This window comes from Sturnus vulgaris, unplaced genomic scaffold, assembly GCF_052056855.1.
Source record: "Sturnus vulgaris isolate bStuVul1 unplaced genomic scaffold, bStuVul1.hap1 Scaffold_155, whole genome shotgun sequence".
NCBI lineage: Eukaryota > Metazoa > Chordata > Aves > Passeriformes > Sturnidae > Sturnus > Sturnus vulgaris.
In genome coordinates, this window is record NW_028276072.1 from 107,542 (window position 1) to 123,031 (window position 15,490).

The window sequence follows — 15,490 nt, forward strand, 5'->3', positions numbered from 1 at the left end:
TCCCTGTGTGTGCCATTCACTCAAGAGCTGGACATAATGATCCATGTAGGTCCGTTCCTACCAAGAATATTCTTTGCATCTGGCCATATTGAGAATACCTGGCTGGGGTTTCTCCTGTGCACCAAACTTGATTAAAGGAACATTTGGTTACCACCAGCATTTCAGTGTTCTGGGGTGTTACAGCCCTGCAAGCTCACCATGGCCTCTTGTTTCCATCAGGCCCTGCTGTGTCACACTGGCCCTTGGTTCCATGAGCATCTGGAGTGTCACACAGCTTGATGACATTTGTCCTTGCTGCCCCTGCCATCCCACTGCCCCAGGAACAGCCCCGAGCCACCTGTGAGGGACAGGCCCTGCTGGCCCAGGCCTGGGCTCAGGCCTTGGCCTTTCTGCTTCCTCCACCCAGCCCAGGCCTTGCTCAGCATTGCAGTTCCCTGCTCACAGCCTCGGGCTCCTGCAATCCTGCCCTCAAGGATCTGCTCTCACCAGTCCCTGGGGAGCCTTTGGCAGTCCCTGCCCTCAGTGGGGCCACTGATGCTCCAAGGGACTTGGAGTTTTGTTTCTGACTCCTTGAGCAGCTTCTTCAACCTTCTCTCAGTGCCTGGGGGTCCTGGACTCAGCCCCAAATCCACCATGGGGCTGATTAAAATAGAGGAAGCCTTCAGGAGCTCTTTGTCTTACTTCGGGGCTTGTGCAGCTGATTGGAGTCAGTTTGGAGTTCTATTAAGGAGGAAGATTTCAAAGTGAGCCTCATGACTTTTTTTCTTTAATCAAGTCAGTATTTTTCTTTAAATTACAGTTCAGAGAAGAGCTGATAGAAGCATTTCCCATGTGATCTTGATGCTGAATGTCTCCTTAGGAGGTCTGGGCATGCAGAAGAATGAGCCCCTTGCAGGCTGACCCTGTTTGGACAACCTGCTCCTCACCCCCAACCTCACCATGTCTGACATTGCCCACCTGGGACTGACATCCCTGTCCCCTGCAGAAGAACCTTGTCCCCTGAGCTCTGCAGATGGGTGTCCCTGCCCATTGCACCATGTCCCACCTGCTCTCCTCAGGGCTCTGCCTGCACACAGGCCCAGGAGAAATTTTCCTGTTTGTGAGGAAAGAATGGAAAAACCTGAGCAGTTTTCCTAAAGAACAAACCCCACTGAGGAACCACATGCTCAGTCCAGGCTGTCTGGAATGATGTCACCTTCCTACAAGGGACTGTGTGACCAGAAATGATCTCTGCAAGCAGAATTCTGAGTCTTTCAGCTGAACTCTCTGTCCCTGTCCTTTCCCTGGGTCTTTGTTGTAGATGGAATCTGCTGGTGCCACCCTCACCTTTAATCTCACTTTTGAATGCAGACAGATGTTCCCAGGTGTGTTAAGCAGGATTTGCTCAATATTTATGCAAAACCTTTGTGTTCTGTTGCAGAGAAGGGGCCATTTTGACACTGAGGGGGTGACAGGGAAGCAAGGAGTCAGTTGTGACAATGGGGTCCTGTGGAACCCGGGGCTATTGTTGCTCTGCAGAACCAACACAGCTGCTGGACCTTGTTCTGATTTCGAGAATCAGGACTTGACACCGAAATTGTAGAGAGTGTTTCATTGCCAGCTGGGACACCTGGGGGGATATTTCCTCCAAACCATGTGTACCTGGTCAAGACAGGTTCCAGGTATAAATACACATTGATCCCACGAGCCCACACCTCCCTGCCTGCCCATCTCCACCTTCTCTCCCTTTGTATTATTATTAGCTGCCACCCCTCCTGGTGGTTGTGTTTGGTGGTTTTTGGGATGAAGGCTGTATGTCTTCCTCAGTAATCTCTGTCTGAGCTCTGCTTTTGGGCAGGTGCAGTGGAGGTTTGGCTCTCCCTCAGGTCAGCTTGTCCCACTCAAAACCACCTGGCTGGTTTCTGGAGCCACAGGTTTCTGCTTTGTTGGGATTGTACAATAGCTTGGTCTTGCTTTGCTGAGTTTTTGCCACATATTTTAATGTCTTTTCCTGGTAACTAATTTCCTATGTGGTTTGTTACATATGGTTAAGCTATGTGTTCTATTTCCCCTCTACCTGCTTAAACATATTATGCGCTTCTAAAATTCTGAATTTTCAAAACCATAGATGTTCCCCATCTCATTTCCCCCCCTTTTCTTCTAAATGATGCAAATTTTTGCTTTCTAAGATATCTATCATACTCTCTATGACTGTCTTTACCTAGTTAATTCGATAACAGGATAGGCACTGTAGCCATTCTTTGTGACTGTTTCAAATTCCAGAAAATCATTACCAAGAACAAAACTTAAACTCATCAGAACTAACAAAACTACTATCAGATGACACAATCAGTGTAGAAACCCTGCTGCAGTAGGAGACCACCCAAAAAATACATCCCACCAGTGGTGAGATGTGTCTCCCTCCAACCTTCTATGGTCTCCTTATAGTCTGTCTCATGGTGTCTTGTGATCAAGATCTTCACTCCCATACTTCTCATTTCTTTCAGAATTTCCTGAAGATCTGTGTTTTAGTAGCTCTATAACTAGAGTGAGATTCATTCTTATGGGCACAGGCAATCCATCCTGCACAGTTGTCATGTTTGCCTTTATATACTGATGTGATACAACAGGTGCCCAATAGGAAAAATTGCACCCCTCAATTTTGGACAAGTTACAAATGCACAAATCAGATTGTGTTTCCTTTATAATGAGCTCGTCCACTCTTATGGTGGGGCATGCTGTTCTGAGGCATACACAACCCTGACCTATATATACCAGCAAGGTTGTCTGGTTGACTGAATGGATTTTGAAGAGACAGATGCTTTGTTGTGGATCCAGGCAGATATCTCGGTCATTGTTGACATTTCCTTCACATACAAACCTCAGTTGTTTTCTTGTGGCACATAGCTCTATGTTAATAATCTGCCACTTCCCTTTAACCTCTTGTGCCCATGTTGTATGTTCAGATAGATGTAGCACAGTTCCCTCATGGTTTAATTCTAAAAGCCTTGGTTTCACATCCCTCTATTTTAAGCCTGAATTCAGAACAGTTAGTGAAGCATGTGTCACAACATTCAGTACCAATTTGAATGGGTTTTATAAGTCACTGATGGAATCAGTCCTGAACAAATCCAAGTTTGCATCCCCAGACATCTTTCCCTGTCCAGACAGTTGTGTTTGATATTTGTAACACCTGCCACAGAGACTTAGGAGAGTCAAAGTCAGAAGCTTTCCCCTGACACATATAAATGCCAGTCCCATTGTATAGAGGAGGTTTTGCACACATGTCTGTCATAGCCATGGCTATGATCATGAGAGCCACAGCTTTCCAGCTTGCACCTGCTTGATTCTCCATGGTGACTGTAAAGCCTTTTTGATTCCAGTGTGATGTATCTGTGCTGCTTGTTCTCTGATCTTGATGGCAGTGAAGGAGGTGAGGAGCACCTGGTATGGTCCTTCCTACTGTGGTTCCAAAGTCTTTTCTGTAAGAGACTTCACATACACACAATCTCCAGGTTGTACATTATGTACTGGTCCATCCAATCCCCTACACCAGCTTCTTTATACATGTTTCCTGATATTACTGACTTGTTTCCCCAGGGCCACCATGTATTCTGTTACTGTTTCTTCCCCTATTTGTGCTGATGTTCCCTTCTGTATTGCATAAGGTCGCCCATACGGGATCTGAAAAGGACTCAGCCTTTCCTTTGCCCTTGGTTTAGTTCATATGTGTAAAAGGGCTAAAGGAAGGGATTGAGGCCAAGGCAGATTGACCTCCTGTCCTAATTTAACAATTTGCTGTTTGATGAAATGATTCATCATCTCCACTTGTCCACTTGACTGGGGATGATATGGGGTATGTAATTGCCAATCTATACCTAAAATATTACTAACCTGATTTACCACCTTTGCAATAAAATGGAGCCTTCTATCTGAAGAAATGGCAGCTGGACCCCCAAATCATGGTACTATCTCTTTTACTAATGCCTTGACCACTTTTCTGGCCTTAGCAGTTCTAGCAGGGAAAGCCTTAGGCCATCCTGAAAAGGTATCAGTTTATACCAGTAAATAATGAAACCTCCCTTGTCTTGGCAGTTCTGTGAAGTCCATTTGCCATAATTGGTCAGGTACATTTCCCTTCTCAATTTCACCCATTTCTGGCTTTGTTTTTAGGATTAGTCTGGAGGCAGAGATCACATTGTTGAGGTACCTGCTTCACTGTAGTGTATCAGTTTCTAGCCATGATGTTCTGATTTAAGTGTTCATACACAGTCTGTGGTCCCCAGTGTCTTTTCCTATGCTCCTCCCTTATTCCAAACCATATTAGATGGCCAGGTATGATTACCCTTCCTTCTGGGGTATGGGCCCACCCCTCTCTACTGTATGTCTCATCCAAATTTGTAATTAGCTTCAGATCCTCTTTGTCATAATTTGGTTTACCCTCAAGGGAGATTTTCCTGTCTGGGATTAGAGCTCCTTCCAACTTTACCTCTGTTTTTGCTGCTTCTTTTGCCTCCCTGTCTGCCAGCTCATTTCCTTTTTCTGATTCCAAGTATGCTTTTGATGTGCTCTGATGTGCATAATTGCTATTTTCTTTGGGAGCTGTCCTGCCTCCAGCAATTTCAGAATTTCTTCTGCACGTTCAGTGTTTTTCTTTTAAAAGTTCAGTAGCCCCCTTTCCTTTCAGATTGCTCCATAAGCATGCACAACCCCAAAAGTGTTCTTTGGATCCAAGTCTATGTTCACATTCTCACATTGGGTCAATTCCAAGGCTCGGGTCAAGGCAATTTCCACATTTTGTGCAGAGGTATTGACAGGCAATGGTTCTGACTCTATTTACCCCATGGCTGATGGAGATGGCATATCCTGCATGCCTTTTGCCATTCAGGACATTGCTGCTTCTGTCCATGAACCAGTCCTCTGCATCTTCCACAGGAACATCCTTCAAATCCAGGCAGCTTGAGGATGTTGCTTCAATGGTTTCCAAGCAGTCATGGTGTACTGGTTCTCCCGTGTTTCCACTGAGGAAAGACGCTGGATTGACAATGTTAGTGATCACAATCTCCACATCATCCTGTTCTACCAGTATGGATTGGTATTTCAGGAAGCTCTGTGGAGAAAGCCAGTACCTGCCCTTCATTTCTAATACTGCAGACACTGTATGGGACACCAACACAGTCATTTTTTTGTCCCAAAGTGAATTTTCAAACTTTCTGGATATTTAGCACTACTGCTGCTACCACATTCAGGCGTCCTGGCTATCGTTTTGTGGTCACATCCAATTGCTTGGAGATGTAGGTGACTGCTCTGTGATATCTAAATCTAAATCTTGTGCCAATAGTCCCAGGGTGATTCCCTGTTTCTCATGAGAAAACAAAAAGAAAGGCTTACCCAGTTCAGGGAGTCCCAGAGCTGGAGCTGACATCAGGGCTTTTTTCAATTGTTCAAAGGCTCATGTGGCCTGTTTGTCCCATTGCAGATGCTTCTGTTCAGAGTTGATCAGTGCATACAGGGGTTTTAACAAGCAACTGGTAATTATAGATCCAAAGGCGACACCACTCAGTCATTCTGAGGAAAGTTCTCAATTCTTTCACAGTCTGTGGTTTTGGTATTTGGCATAGAGCCTCTTTTCAGGCTTGCCCCAGAGTTCTTTGCCCCACATTAATTTCATGCCCCAAGTAAGTGACTTCCTGCTGCATTACCTGGGCTTCCTTCTTAGACACTCGGTGCCCTTGGAGCCCCAAAGAGTTTTAGAGACTCACTGTCCAAGGCATGCAAATATCTTCTGTCTCAGTGGTGATCAGGATGTCATCTCTGTATTGTAGCAGTCTCCCCTTCCCGGGTGGGGTTTCCCAAGACTCGAGATCCTTGGCGAGTTGGTTGCCAAATATGGTGGGGAAATTCTTGAATCCTTGAGGCAGGACAGTCCAAGTGAGCTGGGTCCTTTGTCCACTTTTCCATTCAAAGGCAAATATCTTTTGGCTGGCTTCATAGAGAGGGAGGCAAAAGAAAGCATCTTTCAAATCTAAACAGTAAACCAGGTTAGTTAAGGTGTCAATACTGTTAACAAAGTGTGTGGGTTTGCTACTACAGGACATAAATCCTCTGTTATTCTATTGACTGCTCTTAAATCCTGGACTACTCTGTACGTTCCATCAGGTTTGTGAACTGGTAATGTGGGAGTGTTAAAATCAGATTCACATTCCCTTAACAGACCCCATTGCAAGAATTTTTCTATTACCAGCTGGATTCCTTCCCTACCCTCTCTTTTTAAGGGATATTATTTTATCCTTACTGGTCATTGTCCCTCCTTAAGCTTTACATCTACTGGTGATGCATTCTTAGCTCTTCCTGGCTTCTCAGTGGCCCAGACACCAGGGTACATCTGGTTGATGATATCTTCACTGATTTTTCCTTCTATGGGAACCTCCTTATTTGAATATATTCTTGAGTATCCACCTCCAGAGTAATCTCCCCTTTTTCAAATCTGATTGTTGCACTCAATTGTTCAAGCAAATCTCTTCCAAGGAGTGCATGTGGTGAATTAGGCATGTATAAGAACTCATGCAATCCTACTGGTTTTCCCAATTTATATTTTAGTGGTCCACAAAAATAAACCTTGTCAGCTTCGCCAGTGGCTCCCTTAACCATAATATAATCTTCCCCCACCTGAGTTAAAGCTGTGTTTAAAATCGAACACATTGCCCCTGTATCAATTAAAATTTTTCTTTGCTTTTGATCTTTTCCTTCCCCTAGCTTCATTATAACCAAGGGATCAGCCAGGGAAGATCCCCCTGGTTCCTGTCAGTCTTCATTTACATTTGCCACTACCCGTGCCCCTTTGTTTCCCTTTCCTCAGCGTTCTGGGCATTCGTTTCTTCAGTGGCCTAATTGCTCACATAGAGCACATTCTTTTCTTCCTAGGCATGGAGGGGGAAGCCCCTTTTTAAATTTTCGTCTTCCTTTTTAACTACTGCTATGACCCTTCCTTGTTTCCCCTTATTCCCTTCTTCTCGATTGCTAAACAACCTCCAGCATTCATCCAATAATATTTCTAAGTTTCTTCCTTCAGTGGGTCTGAATTTCTGAAGTTTATATCTTCTATCACCGGTGGATTGACCTAAAAATGAAGACACTAACTGCTGTATCCCGATATCTGATTCTGGGTCCAAAGGTGTGCTATGATGCATTGTGTCTCAGCCTGTCTAAGAACTCAGGTGGTGACTCAAAGGGACCTTGTTTAATAGCATATAAAGCTGAGCAGTTAATAGATTTGGGGATGGATTTCTCTATTCCATTTGCAATCCACTCCTGATATTCTTGTACCTTCTGTCTTCCTGCCATTCTATTCACATCCCACTATGAATCCTGGGGAGGAAAGAATTCCTTTACATCCTCCCCCATGTCTTACAGTGCTCCTCAGCCAAATCCCAGGGTACTTTTGGGATCAGCTCTTTCTCTGTTTCTGTCATTGCATGGAACAGTAAGTGTATAGCATTCCAATCCGGGTTATGTGATTTCACTATTAACCAAAAGTGTTCAGCTCTACTTAGAGGGTCCTTTCTGTAACCCTTTACATTCCTTTTCCAAATTTCCAAATCATTGGTATTGAAGGGAACCTTTAGAAGCATCATTGCTCCATCTGGTCCCACTTCTTCTCTAAGAGGTGCCTGCAAAACTACTGGTGGTTCCCTGGCTTTGCCCTTGTATGGGAGGATGTTGGACTTTCCACGGGTGCTGGAGTTGGTTCTGGTGCCCTTCCTGGGCTCCCACCCAACTCGAGTGATGGAGGAGGGGAGATCATCCAGATCAGAGTCTTTTTCCTTATATACCCTGTTATTTTTAGTGCACTTCTGACCAAGACTACAGGCTGAGCAGCATTGTTTTAATTTATGTGAGACCCTTCTGTTTTCTCTTTCCATTGCTAGGATCAGTGGGTCTTGTGGAGGGTTAATACCACAATCCCTTTACCATTCTGGGTGGCTCTGTAATGTGAAAAACATCTGCATATGGTGCCTCATCCCATTTTCCTTCCTGCCTTAAAAACAACATTAACTTCAACATGGTGTTATAGTCCCATGTTCCATTTAATGGCCACTTTGCCCCATCTTCTGATTTATAGAGAGGCCACCATTGATTTGAGTATTTGATGAAAACCCTTTTGCTCTCCGTTTCTCCTGTCCCCACAACTTCCTTCCAGTGGCTTAGTATACATCCTAAAGGGCTCCTCCTAGGCACCTCTTTATTTTGCTGGGTCCCCATGATTTCTCTCCTTATTTCCCTTATCTCCTCTCCCAAACCTCTGCTGGCAATATTCTTTCACTTCCTCCCAGTGGTCATCGAAAACGTGCCAATCCTTGAGAACTGAATGACTCTTTCCCCAGATCAAATTCACAATCTCACACTCAACCTGTGTTAATTCCTGAATATGATGCCATGGGTCCGGGGTACACCTGGGGCATGTAGGCGTCCACCTCCTAGATCTGCAGTGCCACTTCCTTTTGCACCAATGACACTGTAGGAGGTCCCAGGCTGGATGCCACCTTGGTGTCCAAATTGCTGGTCCACATGCAAAGCAAAGAATTGGTCTAACCCTTCTAGGTTCCCTTTCGACTAGAGGTTGCTCCCAATCAAAACCCAGATAACTATCTATGGAATCTGAGAATATTCCTCCCAAGTGTACCTGCTCTACTCCCCCGTCCTCCCGTACCAACCGCACAAGTTTCCCTTGATCCCTCAAGAAATCCGGGGGCTCAATCTGGAGCCACCTAGAAAGGGCTTCCTCCTTGCGTGGTCGAGCCCTCTGCACTCACTCCGAGCTTCCATCACCTTTTTAACTCTGACAGTTTCCAAAAAAAATCACTGACCTGTCATTTACAGTTACAGACACAGGAGGGCAGCGTTACATCAGAAACAATAGAATCTCATGCCTCAGAAAAGAAATCTTAACTTGTTGCAATGACAGTTAATAACACAACAGGGCAGTGTTACACCAGATATTGCAGAGGTCCACTACAGAAAACAAAGCAGACATTACTCAAAATCCAAAATCTCCAGCACCAACATTAGAATGATGCAAACACAAAACACCAACCACCATATAAAATACTTACTTCAACCACCCAACAACAAGCACAATTTACACAGAATATTTATGGCAGCTAGGGTTATAGCACTGAGTTATGCTGTTAATAATACTGAGAACACCTTGGTTCCTGTTCAAGTTACCCCCAAACTTGCTAGTGGCCACCTTATGTGGTCAACAGAAACCCCTTTGCCAGCTTCCAAATCCCTTCCCCAAACCTGTCAGCTCTATGTGTTGGATGTCTCTGACACACTGTTAGCCATGTGCAGGCATCCCTAGTGTCTTACACGCTCACCTTATCTTGGGCCACCCCCAAAAATTTTGGTCAAACGTTCCTCTAGGCCATATAGGAGGTTGGTTGCTCATCCCTGCAGAGAGTGACCAGGGAGCAGAGGTCAACTCCAGAAAAAGTCCAGGGTGCACTGGGATGTCGACGTCCCCTGTGCTCCAGCAGACAGACGAAGACCTTCTGGCTGGCTCAACAACTGATTTCGAGAATCAGGACTTGACACTGCAATTGTAGAGAGTGTTTCATTGCCTGCACATGGGGGATATATGGGGGGATATTTCTTCCAAACCATGTGTACCTGGTAAAGACAGGTTCCAGGTATGAATACACATTGATCCCACAAGCCCACACCTCCCTGCCCGCCCATCTCCACCTTCTCTCCCTTTGTACTATTATTAGCTGCCATCCCTCCTGGTGGTTGTGTTTGGTGGTCTTTGGGATGAAGGCTGTATGTCTTCCTCAGTAATCTCTGTTTGAGCTCTGCTTTTGGGCGGGCACAGTGGAGGTTTGCCTCTCCCTCAGGTCAGTTTGTCACACTCAAAACCACCTGGCTGGTCCTGGCTGGTTTCTGGAGCCACAGGTTTCTGTTTTGTTGGGTTTGTACAATAGCTTGGTCTTGCTCTGCTGAGTTTTTGCAATATATGTTATCTGAAAGTTTTTTCCTGGCAAATAAGTTTCTCTATGGTTTGTTACATACCATTTCTGCTGTGTGATCTATTTCCCCTCTACCTGCTTAAGCAATCATAGACTTCTAAAGTTCTGAATTTTCAAAACTGTATATGTTCCCCATCTCCCTAGACCACACTGGGAGCCTCTAGACCACACTGGGAGAAGGTTTGGGTGCATCAGCCCTTACTGGTTTATATTGGGAGCTGCTGCCACAGGTCTCAGGGGCTCAGGAGTGGCTCCCAGTGCTTACTGGTTTATACTGGTGCCCTCTCAGTCTATGCCTAGGAACACCAGTGGGTGCTGGCAGGCAGGCAGGACCCTGAGGCCAAGCTATCCTTTGCTGGGGCACTGCTGAGCTGTGACTTCTCCAACTTCTCGGCCTGGCACCACTGCCTGCAGCTGCCAGGGACTCTAGAAAGGGTAAGGCTGGGGCACTGCCCCACAAAAGGCTGAAGAAATGTGAGCAATTCCCCAGTAAAATTCCCACAATTTCACAGGATCCCCAAAATTTTCCAGGCCCTCCCTCACCTAAAGTGGGAGGTGATGTGTTCTGTTGGGTTGAATGAGTAGAACTGGTGTCTCTAAATCCCCTTTGACTTTAACAGGTACACCTGAACTCTAGTACACTTGAATATTCAGATATTGGGGTGTCCCTCACTGCCCCCTAGAGATTTTGGGGTGCCCCCTTTGCCCCCCCCAGAGCTAGAGCTGGTGCAGAACACTGTCTTCAGCAACCCCACAGACCAAAGCACCTGGGTGTACCTGCACTGCATCCTCTCCTGAGGTAACTCAGGGCTCCCTCCCAGCCTTGGGGCCCTCACCTGGGCTTTTGTTGGGGCTTTTTGCTGGGGCCTTTTTGTTGAATGTTGGGGTGCCCCCCAATAGCCCCTCGGCTGCCAAGGGTCATCTGTGTCCACATCGAATGGGAGGACAGTGGCCATCATCTTCTCCTGGCCCATCAAGGTGAGTCAGGACACTTGGGTGCCCCAAAATAACCTGGAGATCCCCCAAAATTATCTGGGTACACCTGTGTACTCCCCCAAATCACCTGGATCTCCTAAAAAATCACCTGGGTACACCTGAGTACCCCTTGAACACCTAAATCACATGAGGGTCCCCAAAATTGGTGTCCCAAAAATCTTCATTGCTTTGACTGGGTGGACCTGGTGTCCCTGAATCCCCATTGATTTTAAAGGGTACATGTTGAGTCCTGTTTATACCCATTTATCTCTATAAATCCCTCCCAGTGGTCCCACTTATGCCCCAGTGCTCCCAGTAACCCCAGTGTCCCCCCTTAGCCCTTCCCAGTGCTCCCAGTTGAACCACTAACCCCTCCCAATCAAGCCCTAATAATGGGTAGACCTGGTATCCCTCAATCCTCTTCGACCTCAATGGGTAGACCCAATGTCTGAAAATTTTTGGTGCCAAAAATCCCAACTTTGGGCTTGGAATTCCCAGATTTGGGGCTGAAAACAAAGATCTGAGGCTTAAGTGGAGGCACAGCTCCAGCAGAGGCTGAAGGTGTGGGATCAAGAATTTGTGATTAGCTCCCAGGAATTATGGCAGGACTTCCAGAGTGTCAGCACCATGGTCCTGAAATGGAAATTCCTGGAATTCAGCCCAGTATTTTCCCCAAATTTCCCCATTTTAGCACCAAATTTCTGCAAAATCCCCATTGACTTTAATGGGTAAACCTGGTTTCCCTAAATTCCTATTGACTTCAAAAGGTAGACCTGATGTCCATAAGATCTCTATTAGGAGATTAATATTACAAGAGATGGAACAACTGAGAGACATTGTCAAAGATGGTTTATTGCTTTATTTCATCAGTCTCATAGAAGGGTGAGACATTAAAAATGTTACATCCAGTGCCATAATATGAGAAGCTTCCTCATTCTTAGTTACAAATGCCTTATATTAGATTTTTAGCCAATCAAAAACTTCTATGAACTTTGCTGTGTCTTTTTACACCAATCATTAATTGCTTTGCTTCCCATGGTTTTGGTGCAATGCATCATTTTTCAGTATATCATATCACACTGCACAAACCTACATTGATACATCTTAATATCTAATTAACTTTATAACAAGTTAGTTTTGCTAAACTTTAAAATCTTTTACTATCTTACTTAAAATACTGCTTTGCTTACATAATACATATTTCTGTTTTCTTGAAACATATTTTTACTTAAACTACAAACTTATATTCTTGTTTCATGTCTGTTTCACTTTTATGCTCTAATTCTCTAAGCCTTCTCCAAGGTCTTAGGTCAAACCTTTTATCCATCTCTGTCTCTGGGCCTGTATGCCCAAGGCCCTGAGAGCTCTCTGTGCCTGCATTTCCCACACTGCAGTATCCCAATGGACCCTTGGTTTTGTGGGGACTCACAATGGCAGAAGGGTCTCCTTGGTTCCACAAGGTCCTGCAGAGCCCCTTGATTCAACAAGGCCTCAAAGTGTCATCATGGCCTCCAGGATTCCATGAGGCCCCACAATGTCACAATGGACTTTTTGTTTCATGAGGCCCCACAGTGTAACAATGGACCCTTGGTTCCATGAGGTTCCTCAGTGTCACCATGGTCTCCTTGGATCTGCAGTGTCTCAGTGGCCCCATGGTCACAATAGACTTCAGGTTCCATGACCTCTCATACTCTCAGCAACAATTCTGCAGTGTCACCATGGACCCTTTGTTCCACAAGGTTCTGCAGTATAACACGGTCACCTTGGTTCTGTGAGGCCCTGCAGTGTCACAATGCACCCATTATTGCAGGAGGTTCCACAGTGTACCATCAGGTTCCATAGTGTCACAGCTGACTCCTTGGTTCTGTGAGGACCTGCTGTCACCAAATCTCCAAAATATCAAAATAAGACTCCTTAACACTGATTTCGTGTTCAACAGGACATCCTTTTTTTCAGGCCTCAATTCCAATGTGGGATAACTCCTAAACTTATGTGGACACGTGATTCTACAAGTGTGTTGCTTATATTCAGTCACTACATGTGTATTACAATTTACCATTTCTATAAAACCCAATCCAAGTTCTCAGATCAGTCTTTGATTTTTCTATCACTGCACCCTTGAGCCAGATGTCTTCTCGTCCAACCGTATCTGCTGGGAATGTGGGCCTTACATACCATATTCCAGTGCTAAAGGTCCAAAGGCACAGGAAAAATTGAATGAACCCTTTTGGCATCCAGCCCAAGGCTCTGTGTGTCCAGGCAGAGGCAGGCAGGAGGCAGAGCTGTCAGCAAAGGAAGGGGCCAGCGAGGTGGGGCAGCCGGGGGATGACGACAGCCTGCAGGGACAGAGGCGCAGGGCATGGACACCGTAGGACAGCCTGGGCTGCAGAGGGCACAGGGATGGGCTGCAGCTGAAAGGCCCCTGCTTTGCTTCTCATGACTTTGCTGCAATACATCATTTTTCAACCAATCCTATAACATTTCACAAACCTACATTGATATATTTTACACTTCTGATTAACTTTATAACAGGTTCTTTTGCTAAGTTTTACATAGCAATACTTTTTAATCTTTTACTATCTTAGTTAACATACTGCTTTGCTTACATAATGCATATTTCTGTTTGCTTAAAACATATTTCTACTTAAACTACAAATTTATATTTTTGTTTTGTATCTATTTTACTTTTAATGCTATTATTGTCATGGTTTTTTCCAAGGTCTTAGGTCAAACCTTGGATCCATCTCAATCTCTGAGCCTGTATGCACAAGGCCCTGAGATGTCTCCGTGCCTGCATTTCCCACACCACCTGTCATCTCTGCCTCCAATTTCCTGCTCACACTGGAACCTGGGGACCCATTCTCAGTCGTGGCCCTCAGTGGGACCCATGAATGGTATCAGAAACTTTGGAGTTTGATTCTGACTGAATTCTTAGAGGTTTCCCAGCAAACCACGGTTTTGCCTTGATTTTCCTCTGGTCTGGTGCAGTTCATTCAGAAGTTTTTAATTCCAGTTATGGAGAAATATGACAAAGACCTTCTTAGAAATACCCATTCCAATTTTCAAGGGTGTATTTTATTACTGTTGTCTTTAGAGCAGAGGTGATTTCAGCATTCTGTGATTGATATTTCTGAGAAATGGATTTGTAAAGGATTCTCAAAGCCTGACTGAAAGCTCACACAGTCTTGTACATCTGGATGCAAACTCTGAGATAAGGTGTGCTGACTCAGAATGGCCCTGGAGTAGAGAAGACATTGCTGAGAGAGAGATTGAACTAGAAACAAGTTTCAAACAATGGCCTTGCAAAAAGATCAGATATTTAGGAGCATTAGAACTGTGAAAGATGCATTGTGGCCAGACCACGAGGGGTAAAATACTAGGTCATTGGTGTTAGAAGGATTAGCACCATTGTGTGTCAAAAGATAACAGGCTGAAAGGCATTTCTAAGGTATTGTAACCAGGAAATAAGTTGGTTTCTGATGGAATAGCATTGAGTTTTCAATCTCTTGTGCTTCGCCCTTCAAGGAGACTGATAATGGAAGAAAATCTTAAAAAAATAACGCCTCTTAGTTGACCCATCTCTGTAGATCTAGGATTTTCCAACAGTGCTAAATCCCTGGACATCAGTCCCTCAGAGTGTGCTTGAAAAACTTCTCAAGAACTCAAGGTCAGACTCCAATTCCAAAGTTTATTAAAGTTTTAATGGATTCCACTGAGGGACATGACTCAGAAAGTGTCCCCAGGTTCCAGGTAGAGCAGAACACTGGAGGCACTGATGACAGGTGGGGACAAACAAAGGAAAGTTGTCTCTGGTGCTGAGCAAACCTGGATGTGTTTCAGGAATGCAAAGGGCCAAGGGCTGAGCCCCAGCCCCTGGCAAGGCAGATCCTGTCCCTCCCTCATTGCTCAGGGCTCTTCCCGGCCCACTGGGCTCTGGGCATGTGCAATGCCAAGGGCAGCACCATGGGGCGGCCCCTGCCAGGCTGCTGAGCAGGGACAAGGAGGCAATGAGGCCCCAGCACAGCAAGGCTCACTTGTCCCCTGCTGGCCTCAGGCCCAGGGCCAGCCTGCATGGCCCAAGTGCTGCAGGAGTTGGCTGTGTCAGGGCCTTTCAGCTGCTGCCCATCCCTGTGCCCTCTGCAGCCCAGGCTGTCCTACGGTGTCCATGCCCTGCGCCTCTGTCCCTGCAGGCTGTCGTCATCCCCCGGCTGCCCCACCTCGCTGGCCCCTTCCTTTGCTGACAGCTCTGCCTCCTGCCTGCCTCTGCCTGGACACACAAAGCCTTGGGCTGCTCCAGACTCCTTCTTGGGGAGGCCTGCCCTGCGAGAGAAATTCCTTTATCCTTTTGTCAACTCTGGATCACCCTAGCTGCACTTGGCATTATTTCTTTCTTTCTCTGGCTGTTCTCTATGTCAAAAGGATCCACCATCTCTGAAATCACCCTTCAATCCCTCCCAGGGCTCTCCTCTCCTGTCCTCAATCTCCACTCCACTCAGCACAGAGCTCCT